This window comes from Scomber japonicus, chromosome 5 (genome assembly GCF_027409825.1).
Source record: "Scomber japonicus isolate fScoJap1 chromosome 5, fScoJap1.pri, whole genome shotgun sequence".
Lineage (NCBI taxonomy): Eukaryota > Metazoa > Chordata > Actinopteri > Scombriformes > Scombridae > Scomber > Scomber japonicus.
The window spans coordinates 1,882,290-1,896,931 of record NC_070582.1 but is presented as its reverse complement, the minus strand read 5'-3'; positions in this window follow the sequence as shown (position 1 = coordinate 1,896,931).

The window sequence follows — 14,642 nt, the reverse complement described above, 5'->3', positions numbered from 1 at the left end:
TAAGGAAGGAAAATAAGACAGTAAGGAAGGAAGGAAGGAAGAAAAAGATGACAGGAAGGAAGGAAAGCAGGAAGAAAAGAAGACAGGAAGTAAGGAAGGAAAATAAGACAGGAAGGGAGAAAAGCAGGAAGAAAACAAGACAGAAAGGAAGGAAGGAAAGAAGGAAGAAAAAGAAGACAGGAAGGAAGGAAAATATGACAATATGGGGGGGGGGGTTGGTGGGGGGTTAAATAATGATGCTCGGTGCTGAGTGTGCAGGAGGTTCACTCTAACCCCTAACCCATGGGTGTCAAACTCATTTCATTCAAGGGCCACATAATGCCCAATTTAATGTAAAAAGAAGGAAGGAAGGAAAATAAGACAAGAAGGAAGGAAGGAAGGAAGGAAGGAAGGAAGGAAGGAAGGAAGGAAGGAAGGAAGGAAGGAAGGAAAAAAGAAGACAGGATGGAAGGAAGGAAGGAAGAAAAAGAAGACAGGAAGTAAGGAAGGAAAATAAAACAGGAAGGAAGGAAGGAAGGAAGGAAAATATGACAGGAAGGAAGGAAAGCAGGAAGAAAAAGAAGACAGGAAGGAAGGAAGGAAAATAAGACAGGAAGGAAGGAAGGAAGGAAGGAAGGAAGGAAGGAAGGAAAATAACACATGAAGGAAGGAAAGAAGGAAGAAAAATAAGACAGGAAGTAAGGAAGAAAAAGAAGACAGGAAGTAAGAAGGAAAATAAGACAGGAAGGAAGGAGGAAGGAAAATAACACATGAAGGAAGGAAAGAAGGAAGAAAAATAAGACAGGAAGTAAGGAAGCAAGGAAGGAAGGAAAATAAGACAGGATGGAAGGAAGGAAGGAAGGAAAATAAGACAGGAAGGAAGGAAGGAAAGAAGGAAGAAAAAGAAGACAGGAAGGAAGGAAGGAAGAAAAGAAGACAGGAAGGAAGGAAGGAAAATATGACAGGAAGGAAGGAAAGCAGGAAGAAAAAGAAGACAGGAAGGAAGGAAGGAAGGAAGGAAGGAACTCCTTCTCCTCCTCATACTCCACCTACTCCTTCACCTCCTGCTCCCTCTACTCCTCCGCTTTACTCCTCCTACTCCTACTCCTCCGCTTACTCCTCCTACTCCTACTCCTCCTCCTCCTCATACTCCTCCACCTACTCATCCTCCTGCTGCTGCTCGTTCTCAACATCCTCCATCCTCAATACTCCACCAACTCCTCCTACTCCTTCACCTCCTGCTCCCTCTACTCCCTCCACTTACTCCTCCTACTCCTACTCCTTCTCCTCCTCATACTCCACCTACTCCTCCACCTACTCATCCTCCTGCTGCTCCTCCTTCTCTGCATCCTCCATCCTCAATACTCCACTTACTCCTCCACCTACTCCACCTCCTCCTCTCATATTCCTTTTACTCCTGCTCATCCTCCTCCACCTCCTTCACCTACTCCTTCACCTCCTGCTCCCTCTACTCCTTCTACTCCTCCTCCTCCTACTCCTTCTACTCCTGCTCGTCCTCCTCCTCCACCTACTCCTCCACCTCCTTCACCTACTCATCCTACTCCTTCACCTCCTGCTCCCTCTGCTCCTCCACTTACTCCTCTTACTCCTACTCCTCCACCTACTCATCCTCCTGCTGCTGCTCCTTCTCTGCATCCTCCATCCTCAATACTCCACCTACTCCTGCTCCTCCTACTCCTTCTACTCCTGCTCGTCCTCCTCCACCTCATTCACTTACTCCTCCTTCTAGTCCTCCCCCTACTCCTTCTACTCCTGCTCGTCCTCCTCCTCCTGCTCATCCTCACCTACTCCTCCACCTTCACCTCTCCTCCTACTCTTCACCTCCTGCTCCTTCCTCCTTCACCTCCTGCTCTCCTCCCCTGCTCATCCTCCTCCACCTCCTGCTCTACCTACTCCTCCTACTCCTCCACCTACTACTGCTCCTACTCCTCCTCCTCCACCTACTCCTTCTGCTCATCCTCCACCTCCTTCTGCTGCTACTTCTCTGCAGCCTCCACCTCCTCCAATTCCACTCTTGTGTCATCCTGAACCTTCTCCTCTTGCTGCTGCTGCTTTCTCCATCATTCTCCTCCTTCTCTGCAGCCTTCGCCCTCCACATCCACTCCTGTATCATCCTGCACCTCCTCTGCAGCCTCCTCTCATCCTCCACCTACTCACTCCTCCTCCTGCTGCTGCACCTCTCTGCATCCTCCACCTACTCCTCCTCCTCCTCCTGCTCCTCATTGATGCTCTCTCTCTGCAGCCTCCATCCTCCATAGTCAAGCTACTCTTGTATCATCCTACACCTCCTCTGCAGCCTCCACCCTCCATATTCCACCTCCACCTCCACCTCCTCCTCCTCCTCCTCCTCCTCCTGCTGCTCCTGCTCTACATCCTCCTATTTAAAGTTTCATAGGTATGTGTGAGATGTGCTTAGCTAGTGAGTGTGTATATATCTCATGTCTTATTTTATAGTTGCATTTTATAGATGAAGGTACGGTGGCCCTGAGGTTCAAACAAATGCTTTTTAACCTCTTATTATATTGTTCAGAGGTTTTTAAACCTCACTGCTCCTCTCTGCTCCTCTCTGCTCCTCTCTGCTCCTCTTTGCTCCAATTTGAGTCCCAATTTGACCCATTTTTAACACCTCACTGCTCCTCACTGCTCCTCACTGCTCCCTCTCTGCTCCTCCCTGCTCCTCTTTGCTCCAATTTGAGTCCCAATTTGACCCATTTTTTTAAACCTCACTGCTCCTCTCTGCTCCTCTCTGCTCCTCACTGCTCCTCTCTGCTCCTCACTGCTCCTCTCTGCTCCTCCCGCTCCCCCTGCTCCTCTCTGCTCCTCACTGCTCCTCTCTACTCCTCCCCGCTCCCCCTGCTCCTCCCCTGCTCCTCTCTGCTCCTCTCCGCTCCTCCTCCCTGCCCTTCTCTGCTCCTCCTTGCTCCTCTTTGCTCCAATTTGAGTCCAATTTGGCCCATTTTGAACACCTCTCTGCTCCTCACTGCTCCTCTCTGCTCCTCTCTGCTCCTCACTGCTCCTCTCTGCTCCTCTCTGCTCCTCTTTGCTCCAATTTGAGTCCAATTTGACCCATTTTTTTTAAACCTCTCTGCTCCTCTCTGCTCCTCACTGCTCCTCACTGCTCTCTCTGCTTCTCCCTGCTCCTCACTGCTCCTCTCTGCTCCTCACTGCTCATCTCTGCTCCTCTCTGCTCCTCTTTGCTCCAATTTGACCCATTTTTTTAAACCTCACTGCTCCTCTCTGCTCCTCTCTGCTCCTCACTGCTCCTCACTGCCCCTCTCTGCTCCTCTCTGCTCCAATTTGACCCATTTTTTTAAACCTCTCTGCTCCTCACTGCTCCCCCCTGCTTCCTCCCTGCTCCTCTCTGCTCCTCTCTGCTCCTCACTGCTCCACTCTGCTCCTCACTGCTCCTCTCTGCTCCCTCTCTGCTCCTCACTGCTCCTCTCTGCTCCTCCCCGCTCCCCCTGCTCCTCACTGCTCCTCACTGCTCCTCCCTGCTCCTCTCTGCTCCTCTCTGCTTCTCACTGCTCCTCTCTGCTTCTCACTGCTCCTCACTGCTCCTCTCTGCTCCTCTCTGCTTCTCACTGCTCCTCACTGCTCCTCTCTACTCCTCCCCGCTCCCCCTGCTCCTCCCTGCTCCTCTCTGCTCCTCTCCGCTCCTCCTCCCTGCCCTTCTCTGCTCCTCCTTGCTCCTCTTTGCTCCAATTTGAGTCCAATTTGGCCCATTTTGAACACCTCTCTGCTCCTCACTGCTCCTCTCTGCTCCTCTCTGCTCCTCACTGCTCCACTCTGCTCCTCACTGCTCCTCTCTGCTCCTCTCTGCTCCTCACTACTCCTCTCTGCTCCTCCCGCTCCCCTGCTCCTCACTGCTCCTCACTGCTCCTCCCTGCTCCTCTCTGCTCCTCTCCGCTCCTCCTCCCTGCCCTTCTCTGCTCCTCACTGCTCCTCCTTGCTCCAATTTGAGTCCAATTTGGCCCATTTTGAACACCTCTCTGCTCCTCACTGCTCCTCTCTGCTCCTCTCTGCTCCTCTCTGCTTCTCACTGCTCCTCACTGCTCTCTCTACTCCTCCCCGCTCCCCTGCTCCTCACTGCTCCTCACTGCTCCTCTCTGCTCCTCACTGCTCCTCTCTGCTCCTCCTGCTCCTCTTTGCTCCAATTTGAGTCCAATTTGACCCATTTTGAACATTTTATAAGCTGTAAAATCACTTTATAACATTTTTTATTTATTATTACATTATTTTATATTACCTGGACTTTTCATCATGTGACCCACAGTTTAATAAATGCATCATGTGTGTGCAGCTGATAAACATTTATTTTTTGTCTTTAAGTTAAATAAATGGAAAGAAATCATAATTCAAATATTTATTCATCATATTCTATAAAATGTTGAAGGCTTAATTAAACACGTATTAACCCTTAAACAGGCCTTACTAGTTATGTCAATTGCAAAGGAAGGAAGGAAGGAAGGGAGGAAGAAGGAAGGAAAGGAAGGAGGGAGGAAGGAAGATAGGAAGGAAAGGAGGGAAGAAGGAAGGAAAGGAGGTAGGGAGGGAAGAAGGAAGGGAAGCAAGGAAGGAAAGGGAGGAAGGAAGGAAGGAAGGAAAGGAGGGAGGGAGGGAAGGAAGGGAAGCAAGGGAGGAAGAAGGAAGGAAAGGAAGGAGGGAGCGAGGAAGGAAGGAAATGAGGGAGGAAGGAAATGAGGGAGGAAGGAAAGGGAAGGAAGGAAGGAAAGAAGAAAGAAAGGAAGGACAGATGAAGGAAGGAAGAAAGAAAGGAAGGAGGGAAGATTTACTCTAACAGCTGAACTTAGATCTGAGGAAGGAAGGAAGGACGGACAGATGAAGGAAGGAAGGAAGGAAGGAAGGAAGGAAGGACAGAGGAAGGACCCGGGAGGACAACAGGAAGGTTAAAGAGTCTGTATCTCCTGGTGCACGTTGTCTGTTAAGGGTTAATGACTGAAGGAGAGTTTATGAGTTTATGAATGTGAGACTAATTATGAGTCAGTGTTTAAAAGGTTTAATTAAAAAAAATGTAGAAATCTAATAAATATAAAATAAAACTCACTTCATGTGTTTTATAGTGTGAAAGTATTTAAAAGTTACTTTAAGGTAAAAAAGGAGGTCCTCCCTGCTCCTCTCTGCTCCTCCCTGCTCCTCTCTGCTCTTCTCTGCTCCTTCCTGCTCCTCTCTCTTCCCCTGCTCCTCCTGCTCCTCTCTGCTCTTCTCTGCTCCTTCCTGCTCCTCTCTCTTCCCCTGCTCCTCCTGCTCCTCTCTGCTCTTCTCTGCTCCTTCCTGCTCCTCTCTCTTCCCCTGCTCCTCCTGCTCCTCTCTGCTCCTCTCTGCTCTTCTCTGCTCTTCTCTACTCTTCTCTGCTCCTCCCTGCTCCTCTCTGCTCTTCTCTGCTCCTTCCTGCTCCTCTCTGCGCTTCTCTGCTCCTCTCTGCTCCTCCCTGCCTCCTCTCTGCTCTTCTCTGCTCCTCTCTGCTCTTCTCTGCTCCTTCCTGCTCCTCTCTCTCTCTCTCTGCTCCTCTCTGCTCCTCTCTGCTCCTCTCTGCTCCTCCCTGCTCCTCTCTGCTCTTCTCTGCTCCTCTCTGCTCTTCTCTGCTCCTTCCTGCTCCTCTCTCTTCTCCTGCTCCTCTCTGCTCCTCTCTGCTCCTCTCTGCTCCTCTCTGCTCCTCTCTGCTCTTCTCTGCTCCTCTCTGCTCCTCTCTGCTCTTCTCTGCTCCTCTCTGCTCTTCTCTGCTCCTCTCTGCTCCTCTCTGCTCTTCTCTGCTCCTTCCTGCTCCTCTCTCTTCCCCTGCTCCTCTCTGCTCCTTCTGCTCCTCCCTGCCACTCTCTGCTCCTTCCTCCCTGCTCCTCTCTGCTCCTCTCCGCTCCTCCTCCCTGCCACTCTCTGCTCCTCCCTGCTCCTCTTTGCTCCTCCCTGCTCCTCCCTGCCACTCTCTGCTCCTTCCTCCCTGCTCCTCTCCGCTCCTCCTCCCTGCTCCTCCACTTTATGCTCCCTCAGGATTAACTGGCGCTTGTTAAATAGGGATTGTGGAAGTGGAAGGGAGGAGGAGGAGGAGGGGGAGGAGGCGGGGGAGGGGGGTGTTGTGTTGGGAGAGTGGGTGGGGTGGAGCGGGGGTGGAGAAGGAGGTGGGGGGAGTAAGGGGGGGGGATTTGGGAACAACAGGTTTAGAAGTTGTGCTAACAAGTGCTTCATTACACACAATCAAGTAGAGCTGAAGATGTTCTCACACAATACTCCTCCTCCTCCTCCACCTACTCCTCCTACTCCTTCACCTCCTGCTCCTCCTCCTCCTCCTCTACCTACTCCTCCTCTACCTACTCCTCCTACTCCTTCACCACCTGCTCCTCCTCCTCCTCCACCTCCACCTACTCCTCCTACTCCTTCACCACCTACTCCTCCTACTCCTTCACCTCCTCCTCCTCCTCCACCTACTCCTCCTACTCCTTCACCTCCTCCTCCTCCTCCTCCTCTACCTACCTCCTCCTACTCCACCTACTCCTCCTCATCCTCAACCTACTCCTCCTCCTACTCCTTCTACTCCTCCTCCTCATACTCCACCTACTCCTCCTACTCATTCACCTCCCGCTCCTCCACCTCCTACACCTACTCCTCCTTCTACTCATACTCCACCTACTCCTCCACCTATTATCCTCCTCCTACTCCGTCTACTCCTCCTCCTCATACTCCACCTACTCCTCCTCCTTCTACTCCTCCTGATGCTCCTTCACTGCAGCCTCCACCTCCTCCATATGCACTCCTCTATCATCCTGCACCTTTCTCTGCAGCCTCCATCCTCCTCCTGCTTTCACTGGACCTCCTCTGCAGCCTCCACCCTCCATACTCCACCTCCTCCTCCTCCTCCTCCTGCTTTCACTGCACCTCCTCTGCAGCCTCCACCTCCTCCTGCTTTCACTGGATCTCCTCTGCAGCCTAAACCCTCAATACTCCACCTCCTCCTCCTCCTGCTGCTCCTTCTCTGCAGCCTCCTCCTCCTCTTGCTGCTGCTGCTTTCTCCATCATTCTCCTCCTTCTCTGCAGCCTTCGCCCTCCATACTGCACCTCCACCCTCTGTATCCTGCTGCACCTCCTCTGCGGCCTCCACTCTACGTACATACTCCTCCTCCACCTCCTCCTCATCCTCCACCTACTCGTCCTCCTGCTGCTCCTTCTCTGCATCCTCCTCCTCATCCCGCATCTTGGTGCACCTTGTCTGCGGCCTCCACCCTCCATACTCCACCTCCTCCTGCTTTCACTGCTCCTACTCCTCATCCTCCACCTCTTCCTGCTGCTCCTTCTCTGCAGCCTTCACCACCTCCTGCTTGCACTGCACCTCCACCCTTCAATCACCTCCCTACTCTGTATAAACTACGTCCTCACAGTGAATATAACGTTTACGAGACATTTTATTAATTAATTCATCATTTCATTTCATTCCTGCTCCTCCCTGCTCCTCTCTGCTCCTCCCTGCTCCTCCCTGCTCCTCCCTGCTCCTCTCTGCTCCCCCCTGCTCCTCTCTGCTCCTCTCTGCTCCCCCTGCTCCTCTGCTCCCCCCTGCTCCCCCCTGCTCCTCCCTGCTCCTCTCTGCTCCTCACTTTTATGCTCCCTGCTCCTCTCCATGTAGTTTTTTTTCCTCCTCCCCGCTCCTCCCTGCTCCTCCCTGTTCCCCCCTGCTCCCCCCTCCCCCCCTGCTCCCCCCTGCTCCTCCCTGCTCCCCCTGCTCTCCTCTCTGCTCCCCCTGCTCCTCCCTGCTCATCTCCGCTCCCCCCTGCTCCCCCCTGCTCCTCCCTGCTCTCCTCACTGCTCCCCCCCTGCTCTCCTCACTGCTCTTCTCTGCTCCTCCCTGCTCCCCCCTCCTCCTCCCCTGCTCCCCCCTGCTCCTCTCTGCTCCCCCCTGCTCCTCTCTGCTCCCCCCTGCTCCTCTCTGCTCCTCCATGCTCCCCCGTGCTCCTCCGCTTTATGCTCCCTGCTCCCCCCTGCTCCTCTCTGCTCCTCACTGTTCCTCTGCTTTATGCTCCCCTGCTCCGCTCTGCTCCCTGCTCCTCCCTGACTCCCTCAGCTCCTCCCTGCTCCTCCCCCCCCCTGCTCCTCTCCTGCTTCTCTCTGCTCCCCCCTGCTCCCCCCTGCTCCCCCGTGCTCCTCCGCTTTATGCTCCCTGCTCCTTCCGCTCCTCCCTGCTCCTCTCTGCTCCTCACTTTTATTCTCCCTACTCCTCTCCATGTAGTTTTTTTCCTCCCCCCTGCTCCTCCCTGCTCTCCTCACTGCGCCCCCCTCCTCCTCCCTGCTCCCCCGTGCTCCTCCGCTTTATGCTCCCTGCTCTCCCCTGCTCCCCCCCTGCTCCTCCCTGCTCTTCCCTGCTCCTCTCCGCTCTCCATATAGTTTTTTAAATCTTTTCTCTCTCCTGACTGTGGAGCGTGAGGAAGGCGTAGTGAGCAGATTGGCGGCGCGGCGGCGGTTGTTTGGTGGTGTTGTTGGTGGAGGCGCGGCGGCGGCGGCGGTGGCGGCGGTGATGGAGGAGGAGGAGGAGGCGCGGCGGTCAGGGGCCGAACCAGCGAAGGCTTTTATAAGAACTCATTAACAGACAAACCGCCTCGCTCCTTCCCTCCGGCGACCGCGAGTGCCGTTTGGAGAGCCTGCTTTTCTCTTTCAGACGCTCACAGAAAGCACAGGAAGTCAAGGCTGCTCGCTCACGCTCATGATTGCATTCTACCCTTCTTTACCAGAGTGCCTATTCACAGGAAGGCAAGAAGGGAATGAAAGCTTTTTTACAAACATTAATGAAGAGCTCAACTAACAGTTTTTTTCTCTTTGTGGGCTCTGCTGCTGCTGCTGCTGCTGCTGCCGGCGGAGGAAGGGCGGAGGAAGGGCGGAGGAAGAGGAGCAGCGAGGAGCAGCCAGCAGCTTCTCTGTTTGATTGGTTGACTTTTTAAGGTCAACGTTGGAGAGTTGGGGGCTGCTTCATCAGTTTTTAGTCTGAGAGAGAAAACAAGTCAGTCAAATTTATATCAGAGTGAGAAAGGAAGGAAAGAAAGAAAGAAAGGAAAGAAAGAAAGAAAAAGAAAAACAACACCCTGAAAGAGAGAGAAAGAAAAAGCAGCTGAAGCAGCTTCTCATTCAGCTCCATTTTTTCCTCTCTCTCTCTCTCTGTCTCTGTCTCTCTCTCTCTCTCCCTCTCTCTCTCTCTCTCTGTCTCTCTCTGTCTCTCTCTCTCTCTCTCTCTCTCTCTCTCCCTGTCTCTCCCTCTCTCTCTCTCTCTCTCTCTCTCTCTCTCTCTCTCTCTCTGTCTCTCTCTCTCTCTCTCTCCCTCTCTCTCTCTGTCTCTCTCTCTCTCTCTCTCTCTCTCTCTCTCTCCTCTCTCTCTCTCTCTGTCTCTCTCTCTCCCCTCTCTCTCTGTCTCTCTCTCTCTCCCTCTCTCTCTCTCTCTCTCTCTCTCTTTCTCTGTCTGTCTCTGTCTCTATCTCTCTCTATCTCTATTTCCCTCTCTGTCTCTCTCTCTTTCTATCTCTCTTTCTCTGTCTGTCTCTCTCTCTCTCCCTCTCTCTCTCTCTCTCTCTCTCTCTTCCCCCCTCTCTCTCTCTCTCTGTCTCTCTCTCCCTCTCTCTCTCTCTCTCTCTTCCCCCCCTCTCTCTCTCTCTTCCCCCCCCCCTCTCTCTCTCTCTTCCCCCCTCTCTCTCTCCTCTCTCTCTCTCCCCTCTCTCTCTCTGTCTCTCTCTCTCTCTCTCTCTCTCCCTCTCTTCCCCCCCTCTCTCTCTCTCTCTCTCCCTTTCTCTCTCTCTCTCCCTCTCTGTCTCTCACTCTCTCTCTCTCTCTCTCTCTCTCTCCCTCTCTCTCTCTCTCTGTCTCTCTCTCTCTCCCTCTGTCTCTCTCTCTCTCTCTCTCCACCCCCCCCCCCCCCACCTCTCTCTCTCTCTCTCTCTCTCTCTCTCTCTACCAGCTGAGTGTTTGATGCTGGTGTGTTTCAGACCTTCAGAAGTTTTGATATCAGCAGAGAAGAAGAAGAAATGTCAACGAGCTTCAGTCAAAGTTCATGTTTGTTATTTACATGAATGTGGAAGAGAGGGATGAATAGAGACATATAGACTTCTAGAAAGTAGAGTTATCATATTTTATATTTCATGCTTTATACTAAAGAATCATCATTTCTTCTTTACTGGGGTTTTTTTTTATTGCTGCCAATGATGAAACCTCAACATTTAACCCTTCACACACTCTTCATATTGACTCATAATTAGTCATAATTACTAATTAATATGCATAAAGTCAGCATCAGTCATTAATTCATGTTTGATTAATCCTTCTGTTTGATTCATCTTATAGAGGAAGAGACATTTATAAACACTGTTTTATACAATATGATGAATGCAACAGGTTTTTAATTAAACACGGGTTCATTTTAGGTTCATTTGCATATTTAAATAAATGTTTATCAGCTGCACAGAAATCATGTAAGACAGAGGAGTCAAATTCATTTTCATTCAAGGGCCACATACAGACCGGACCATTAAAAAGATGGAAGGAAGGAAGGAAGGAAATAAGAAGGGAAGGAAGGAAAGAGAGGCAAAGGGAAGGAGGGAAGAAAGGTAGGAAGGACAGATGGAAGGAAGGACAGAAGGAAGAAAGGGAGGAAGGGCAGATGGAAGGAAGGACAGAAGGAAGAAAGGGAGGAAGGAGAGATGGAAGGAAGAAAGAAAGGAAGGAAGAAAGAAAGGATAAAAGGAAGAAGGAAGGACAGATGGAAGGAAGGACAGAAGGAAGAAAGGGAGGAAGGAGAGATGGAAGGAACAAAGAAAGGAAGGAAGAAAGAAAGGATAAAAGGAAGAAGGAAGGACAGAAGGAAGAAAGGGAAGAAGGACAGAAGGAAGAAAGGGAAGAAGTAGAGAGGGAAGGAAAGACAGAAGGAAGGAACAAAGAAAGGATAAAAGGAAGTAGGAAGGACAGATGGAAGGAAGGAAAAGAACACAGGAAGGAAAGTGGGCCGGATTGCACCCCTTGGCGGGCCGGTTCTGGCCCACGGGCCGCATGTTTGACACCCCTGATGTAAACTGTGGGTCACATGCAACCGTCCATCAGGTCAAAGGTCAAAGATGAATTATCAGTTTTAACCCTCCTGTCGTCCTCCCGGGTCAAATTGACCCTGTCTCTTTTGACTGTTCTTCCTTGCTTCCTTCTTTCCTTCCTTCCTCCCTTCTCTCCTAAATTTCTTCCTCTTTTTTTCCTTACTCCTTTCCTTCCTTTCTCTTTGCTCCTTTCCTTCCTTTTTCTTTTCCTCCCTTCCTATCTTCCTTCCTCCCTCTTTGCTCCTTTCCTTCCTTCTTCTTTTCCTCCCTTCCTACCTTCCTTCCTCCCTCCTTACTCCCTCCTTACTCCTTTCCTTCCTTCCTTCCTTCCTCCTCCCTCCTTACTGCTTTCTTTCCTTCCTCTTTTCCCCCCTTCCTTCCTTCCTCCTCCCTCCTTCCTACCTTCCTTCCTCCCTCCTTACTCCTTTCCTTCCTTCCTTCCTCCTCCCTCCTTACTGCTTTCTTTCCTTCCTCTTTTCCCCCCTTCCTTCCTTCCTCCTCCCTCCTTCCTTCCTCTTTTCCTCCCTTCCTTCCTTAAAAGTTTCTTTCATGCATCTATCTATCTATCTATCTATATCTGTCTCTCTCTCTCTCCCGCTCCCTCTCTCTCTCTCCCCCTCTCTCTCTCCCTCTCTCTCACTCTCTCTCTCTCTCTCTCTCTCTCTCTCTCTCTCTCTCTCTCTCTCTCTCCCCCTCTCTCTCTCCCTCTCTCTCACTCTCTCTCTCACTCTCTCTCTCTCTCTCTCTCTCTCTCTCTCTCTCTCTCTCTCTCTCTCTCTCTCTCTCTCTCTCTCTCTCTCTCTCTAATACAACATGCAGTGACGTGTGCGCATGAAGAACAACGTGCAGGAGTATATTTCCCACCTTCATACTGTAGCTGCTGGTTTGTGTCCTGCAGAAATAGAGCCAGAGGAGAGATGATGATGATGATGATGATGATGATGATGATGATGATGATGATGATGATGTTATGCTGTGGAAATGAACTGTGGTGTCATAGGACAAGTTCACTATTGAAAAAAAAGTAGTTCAAATGATCATGAAGTGTGTGTGTGTGTGTGTGTGTGTGTGTGTGTGTGTGTGTGTGTGTGTGTGTGTGTGTGTGTGTGTGTGTGTGTGTGTGTGGGCAGGCCTGATGGGATGGGGACGGTCACCGTGGAGGAGAAAGAGCAGTTTGAAGCCATCAGAAGTCGACTCATCGCTCTGCTGGAGAACCAGATCACACACTTCAGGTATGAACACCTTCTCATGAGAGGAAGGAAGGAAGGAAGGGAGGGAGGGAGGGAGGGAGGGAGGGAGGGAGGAAGGAAGGAAGGAAGGAAGGAAGGAAGGAAGGAAGGAAGGAAGGAAAGAAAGGAGGGAGGACTCATTGCTCTGCTGGAGAACCAGATCACACACTTCAGGTATGAACACCTTCTCATGAAAGTCACAAAGCTGCTCTCATCACTCTCTTTATGAAGTTAGCCTCATGAAAGCAGCAGCAGGTTGGTTTTATTTTGAAGGAATTGACTAGTTTTAGTTTGGTTTTATTTTGAAGGAATTGACTAGTTTTAGTTTGGTTTTATTTTGAAGGAATTGACTAGTTTTAGTTTGGTTTTTATTTTGAAGGAATTGACCAGTTTCAGTTTGGTTTTATTTTGAAGGAATTGACCAGTTTTAGTTTGGTTTTATTTTGAAGGAATTGACTTGTTTCAGTTTGGTTTTATTTTGAAGGAATTGACCAGTTTTAGTTTGGTTTTATTTTGAAGGAATTGACTAGTTTTAGTTTGTTTTTATTTTGAAGGAATTGACCAGTTTTAGTTTGGTTTTATTTTGAAGGAATTGACTAGTTTCAGTTTGGTTTTATTTTGAAGGAATTGACCAGTTTCAGTTTTGGTTTTATTTTGAAGGAATTGACCAGTTTCAGTTTAGTTTTTATTTAGTTTTAGTGTTTCAGGTATTAAAAGAAAGACTTGACTTGTAGAAGCTGAAAAGGATGAAAGAATGATAGTTTTTATTTTAATTTCAGTTAACTAAATTATTTTTTCATTGCTAGTCTTAGTCTCAGTCTCAGTTTTAGTCTAACTATAATAACGCTGATCCGGGTGGAGGCGGTGTTCATCCTGCTTCGAGGCACTTTGTACTAAAACATGCAAAAAGCAGCGGTATGCTCCTTTAACTGCATCATAATGACCCGAGGCAGTCTGGGTATTTTTAGCCCCATCAGCGGCACACAACAACAGGTGCAGGCCATGCGTGCACGGAGGCTGATGAGACCTCCCTGCATCTGCGTGCTGCTATTCAGCGCCGCCGCCGCCGTGTGAACACATTGTGAGCGCGGTGTGAAAGCGACAGCCTCCAGACCTTGAGCAACACTCGTCTGAATGGACCTGTGCCATTAACTGTCCCCGAGCCCGGCTCTTTAAACACTTCACGCCTGAGAGGGGCCCTCCATCTGGCCCCGGAGAGGAGAGGAGGGGGCCGCGAGGGGAACGTGGAGGGGGGTCGACCAGCGGGAGTCATTACTAACTCACCTCAACAAGAGGCTAATGCTGGTAAACAATGGACGGGACAATGGCGGGATTATGCTAATGTCCCTCAGACAAGAGCAGGATTTCCACAGTTTGGTTTAGATTAAAGCTGAGCTCAGCCACTAAACATTCATTTAAGGTTATAAATTTAAACTACAGCTGCTCTTCTTCACTGCCTCTAATGATTATGACTCTTTCTTTACAAAAGGGAAAGAAGATTATCTGAAGATTAGCTCGTCACTCTTTGGTTGGTTCTTTGTCTTTAGTTTAAATCACCAACAGTTTGAGTCTCGTTTCCACAACTGAAGATAAATCTAGTGTTTGTTTATCTGAGTGGTTTTGTACATGGCCACAAAACACAAACATTAAAGGATAAAGCTGCAATATGTCGACATCTTTCTTTATGATTGGATCCAAAGCAACAATGAACTGATCTACTAACAAATATAGAGTGTGTATTAAAGCCTGATATATGTTATTCCTCTGTTGTTGGTCAAAAACAAGTCAAAAACTCTTCATAATGTAAAGTTAGCTCACGTTAGTTTGATTAGAAATGGCTCCAAATTCTAATAACAGGGTCAAGTTTGCATTTTCACGACATGGAGAACAAAATAGACAAAGTGTTGAGAGGAAAATAGGTTTTCTCATTCATGTCCTCCATTTAGGCAGCTTTCATAAAGCCAAGCAAGTTAATGTGAGTTAATATCAGGCGGGGAGTTCCTGTCCTCTGAAAAGAAGCCAATGCGGAAGTAACTTAGAGCTGCATTCTATCAAAAGGCCACCAGGGGGCGACCGTCTCTATACAAGTCAATGGAGAATTCACCAACTTCTCACTTGATTTCTAACCTCAGTAAACGTTTTCAAAATGTGTTTATGGTCTCAATCGCTAGTTTAAAGCCTTCTTCAATGCAGTATGATGTTCATTTGGGACATTTTGGCCTCCCTGATTTTATATGTGACGATAAAGCAGGGTATGCATTAGGGGCGTGGCTACGTCCTGATTGACAGGTTGATTGACCAATGTCCTTGAGATCCAGCCCTCGCAACCAATCGCAGCCTCCCCGCTCCG